The sequence below is a fragment of the Garra rufa genome, chromosome 2 (genome assembly GCF_049309525.1).
Source record: "Garra rufa chromosome 2, GarRuf1.0, whole genome shotgun sequence".
Classification (NCBI taxonomy): domain Eukaryota; kingdom Metazoa; phylum Chordata; class Actinopteri; order Cypriniformes; family Cyprinidae; genus Garra; species Garra rufa.
In genome coordinates this window covers 56,387,399-56,393,398 of record NC_133362.1, presented here as the reverse complement: position 1 = coordinate 56,393,398, position 6,000 = coordinate 56,387,399, and positions in this window count along the sequence as shown.

Here is a 6,000-nt window from a genome sequence, read left to right as displayed (position 1 = left end):
AAGTTCTGACACCACTTTGTTTGAGATGGTTCCCAGTGTCTCACACCCGCTCCCATTCTAAAATGGTTTAAACTGTTGACTTTCTTCTTCTCTATAATAATTAAGCCATTTTGGGAAATGAGCATAATTAAACATATCTTGTGGAGTGGAATCTGGGTCGAGGCAGACTATAATTCTTACACACCCATCCTAGCACAGTCTTGACTGCATACGGTCAATTTCTTTAACTGTTCACTATTTGCCACGGTTCCATTGCCTTTGGAACATTAATTCCAATCAAGATTTAAATGTCAGCGTTGATTCTTTTCAGTTCAATTACCTTGAGGTAGGGCCATTTTTCAAAATCATGATTGGTGAGTAGGTTCTCTTTTGACACAGGAATCTTGGGTTGAGTATATACTTTAGGAAGATCTATGTATACACTTCCACCTATACTGCCTACTTCTAGTCCTGTGAGCTCATAACTCTTAACAGGTCTCTCTTGCTCCATCGTTCGCAGAATTATTTCAGTTCTGCTTCCTCTGACAGTCAGCTGATTCATAAGACTGTCAGTGCAGAACATCGACAAACTGCCTAGATCAAGAAAGGCATAGGTTTTAATGGTCTTGTTGCCTTTGGCAACTTTAATTTGAACAGGCACGATAGCAAGTGCACATTCCCTACTGGCCCCTGTTGCATGATCAGCTGATACAAGTGCACTATTGACCGGCATTTCTTTCAAGTTTATGCAGGTTGGCAAAGTCTGCTGCTCTGAATTTTCATTGTTAATGTGAAGCAATGTGAGATGTTTTCGTTGGCATATCTGGCAAACCATTCTCTTATTACAGTCTTTGCTAATATGACCTCTTTTCAAGCATCCAAAACAGTGGCCGTTCCTTTTAAGGTGTTCAAACTTTTTGGCCTGTGGCTCTGATTTTAACATTATACAATATGTTAATGCATGCTTTCCTTGGCAAAAACTGCATGTCAAAACAGTAACATAGGTGTTTTTTTTGTTGTGGTGCTTTAGATACCTCTTTGCTTGTCTGCTCATACGTTTGTGTCACTGAAGTGACAAAGCTGCTGCCCTTTCTTGATGTTCGCAAGGCGGTCGTTCTGAGTCTTGAAACTGTACCTTTAGCAGAAGTAGGATCTTTGACATCTCCAAAGACTGTGTTTCAAGGAATTCTACAAGATGTTTAAATCTGATACGAGTATTTGTTCTTTGGAATGACTCATAAGTTACTGTTAGCCACCTTTCATGAAGCTTGTATGGGAGTTTGGACACAATCAATTTCAGATTTGATGCATTGTTCAATTCATCCATGTATTCTAGATCTTGCATAACATTGCAACATTCCCTGCACTGTTAAGGGGGTCGCACACCGAACGCGCAGCGCAGCGCTGCGTCGCGCCACGTCTTTAAAATTCGAACACATAGTTTTCTATGAGCATACGCACACCGGCGGCGCCATTCGGCGTCTGTCCGCGGCGCCCAGCTACGACTCAGGAAGCTGTTCAAATTTCTGCCGCGCCACAGAGCGCCATCTGCATAGTTTTATATTAAATAACATCATATTTGTCTCAAATCGTCCTATTAGATTAAAAAAACAAGATACCACTGCTGCAAAATACTACTTACATTAGGTTTACAGCTTGAAAAAAATGTAAACCTATATAATTAATTCATATTTTATTTTCTCGAGACATTTTTACATAGGCTACGCAAAATCTAAAGTCCTATGTAACATTTGCCTGTCATTATTACATTCACTGTCTTTGACTGCCATCTATTGGATTTACAAGGTCACAACCGTCATTCAGGTCATTTAAATAACGGTGTAGCGGAGCGCGATGGACGACGAAAAACTGATCAAGGAAGTAGGGAAATAGAAATAGCCAGAATTATTTGCAACAAATCATAGATTCAACATAAGGAATTCATCAGCTTGGAGGAAGATTGCCGATGTCATCGGTTTTTCAGGTAAGAATGTTCAATTTTGTTTACGTACGATCTGAGGTAAAATGTATAGTGAGCAACTGTATGTAATTGTACAGTACAATCATAAAATAATGTACAGTACAGGCATTGTCATTTCATGTCCTTAAAAATATCAAAACTGTTGACCACAATATGACAATTATTTTATTTTAAATACAAACCCTCATGTTGAATTAAGACTCCAATAAACTGCCTCAACAACAATACGATTATAATTGAAGTTTACAAAGAAATAAGTATACCTTACACAACAAAATAGCATGTAGTTTTTTATTGAGCAAACAAATCATATTACTAGCTACAGCATAAGAAATGTTGAAATTGCTTGTAATAATACAAAATGCTACTAATTGATGAATGGGAATCTAGCCTAAAAATGAGCTGGCGCGTATAGAATGTGCGCGTCCGGTGTGCGATACCTCCAGCTGTCCTCGGCGCGACGCGACGCTGCGCTTCTCGTTCGGTGTGCGACCCCCTTTAGACATTTCAAAGGGTTTTTACAGTAACTTACTGGCAACACTGTTGCCAGTGAGTTACTGAAATTAGAATTTACAGTACCCAACTGTATTTCAGTTTACAGTAAGGTACTGTAGTAATGTACTGCCATATATTATTGTAATTCATTGTTTTGTATATAGATTTAATTAAATTTTATAATTTTATATAGAATTAATTTTATAGTTACTACTGATATTCAATTCAAACAGACACAATTATTTCAAAATATCACATTCTTTATTTAAACATTGCATATATTACACTGAAACACAGAAAAAAAATATTCCAATGCTGGAACACTGCATCTTCACTCTTTCTCCCATCAAATGGCATGTGGCAATGAGGTGCTGCTCCAAAACATAGGTCACCTTTGCTCACCGTCCACTTTGTTACACAGAGAAATTTGTTCCCTGAAAGAAAAAGAAAAAAAAGAAATTACACATTTGTAAAAGACAAACCCCCATATGGAATACACAAACCTCTCAAAATCATAGTGAAGTTATTCTCTTACCATGAATTATTAGTCCCAGCATGGGTAACCTGCTCTTGGCCTCTGTGATGCTTCATTTGAGTTGCCTTTAAACCAGGGCTCTAGAGTGCGACCAATTTGGTCGCATGTGCGACCTAATTTCTCAATGGTGCGACTAAAAAAAAATCAAAGGTTGCACCGGTGCGACCAGCCGTTCGAGGGGGAAAAAAACGAAACTCCTTCACTCTTAAAGTCTCCCTGTTGCTCAACAACAGACACACATTAGACCCATATCGTGGTCTAAACCAATCAGAGATAAAGGACGGATCCCGCCCCACCTCTGATTGTCCGTGGTCCAGATATTCCTGTGTAGTCAGCTGCAAATATGGCTTGACCCCAAAAAAATTCTAACAAAAGGTTTCTCAGTGGTTTACAGTAGTATCAGATGTACTTAAAAACATACTAAAAGTTTACCAAAGTTTGACTCCAAGAAAGGCCCCATTTTCAAAATGGCGTCCGTCAGGTCCTTAAAATGACCATTACTCCTTTGTATTCCTCCTAGACCAGGAATACTGGTGCCTGATACATGTTTTGGCCATGTAATATTTTAATTAGCATATTTGCATGATAGATACAGGTAAATTATAATATTAAAATATATATTTTATAATTTATAATTATAATTATAATATATAAATTATAATGTCGTAGAAAAGTTAATTTATTTCAGTAATTCAACTCAAATTGTGAAGCTTGTGTATTAAAGGGGTCATCGGATGCCCATTTCCCACAAGTTCATATGATTCTTTAGGGTCTTAATGAAAAGTCTGTAATATACTTTAGTTAAAAATTCTCAATAGTAGTGTAAAAAAACACCCTTTTACCTTGTCAAAATCAGCTCTGCAAAATATCAGCTAATTTTATCGCATGGGTCCTTTAGACGCATATGTAGATCGGGATCGGCGCTTTCCTTTTAAAAACGAAAGTAACGTTAAACCTCTGTGTCTTCAGCGGCTCAGATGTCGGTAGTAAATAACTACTGCTATGTTCATTATTAAATCCAACAACAGAACACCTCAATCATTCAATTAGAGTCTTCCTCTGCACCTGAGTGACACAATGGCGATCCGAGTCGGACTGTTTCAGCTCGGTGAGGGCGGGTCTAAGTTCAAACGCTCATGTCAATCTCTATTGTGGGTTGGTGTTGCGCCACAACGACAAGAAGCTGAGAATGCCCTGATTTTAAAAAGGGGATATTACTTTTAAAGATTAAAAAAATACCACTGGGTGGATTTTTATCATTGTAGGGTGGTTGTGTACACAAACTGCCAACACACATTAATGTTCAAACAACATGTAAAAATAAATTCATTGCACACAGACTGAAGTAGTTTAAGTCTTTGGTTCTTTTAATTGTGATGATTTGGCTCACATTTAACAAAAACCCACCAATTCACTATCTCAACAAATTAGAATATGGTGACATTCCAATCAGCTAGTCAACTCAAAACACCTGTAAAGGTTTTCTGAGTCTTCAAAATGGTCTCTCAGTTTGGTTCACTAAGCTACACAATCATGGGGAAGACTGCTGATCTGACAGTTGTCCAGAAGACAATCCTTGACACCCTTCACAAGGAGGGTAAGCCACAAACATTCATTGCCAAAGAAGCTGGCTGTTCACAGAGTGCTGTATCCAAGCATGTTAACAGAAAGTTGAGTGGAAGGAAAACGTGTGGAAGAAAAAGATGCACAACCAACCGAGAGAACCGCAGCCTTGAGAGGCTTGTGAAGCAAAATCGATTCAAGAATTTGGGTGAACTTCACAAGGAATAGACTGGACTTGCGTCAAGGCATCAAGAGCCACCACACACACAGATGTGTCAGGAATTTGGCTACAGTTGTCATATTCCTCTTGTTAAGCCACTCCTGAACCATGGACAACGTCAGAGGCGTCTTACCTGGGCTAAGGAGAAGAAGAAATGGACTATTGCCCAGTGGTCCAAAGTCTTCTTTCCGGATGAGAGCAAGGTCCTGGAGTCCGGAGGAAGGGTGGAGAAGCTCATAGCCCAAGTTGCTTGAAGTCCAGTGTTAAGTTTCCAAAGTCTGTGATGATTTGGGGTGCATTGTCATCTGCTGGTGTTGGTCCACTGTGTTTTTTTGAAAACCAAGTCACTGCACCCGTTTACCAAGAAATTTTACAGCACTTTATGCTTCCTTCTGCTGACCAGCTTTTTAAAGATGCTGATTTGCAGGATTTGGCACTGTCAAAAGCACCAAAAGTTGGTTAATTGACCATGGTGTTGGTGTGCTTGACTGGCCAGCAAACTCACTAGTCCTGAACCCCATAGAGAATCTATGGGGTATTGTCAAGAGGAAAATGAGAAACAAGAGACCAAAAAATCAGCTCAGCTGAAGGCCACTGTCAAAGAAACCTGGGCTTCCATACCACCTCAGCAGCGCCACAGACTGGTTACCTCCATGCCACGCTGAATTGAGGCAGTAATTAAAGCAAAAGAAGTATTGAGTACATATACAGTAAATGGACATACTTTGCAGAAGGACAACAATTCACTAAAAAGGTTTTTTATTGGTCTTATGAAGTATTCTAATTTGTTGAGATAGTGAATTGGTGTTTTTTTGTTAAATGTGAGCCAAATCATCACAATTAAAAGAACCAAAGACTTAAACTACTTCAGTCTGTGTGCAATGAATTTAATACACAAGTTTCACAATTTAAGTTGAATTACTGAAATAAATGAACTTTTCCACAACATTCTAATTTATTGAGATGCACCTGTAAGTGATTACAAGTACAATTATATATTAAAACAATTTGAAATAAGTGACCATTTAGAGGGTTCACACACGGGCCTCTGTTCGGGCTAATTCAGAGTTGTTTATGATCAAAGTTATACAACTCCAATTTAAGGAACTTTGGGTGCAATAACTTTTACATTGAATGTCAAGTCTGTGTTTTAGAAAAAAAAAAGCTGTATGTGTCCAAAAACACATACTGAGTAGGAGTTACATGACATAGGCTAAATCGTTTACA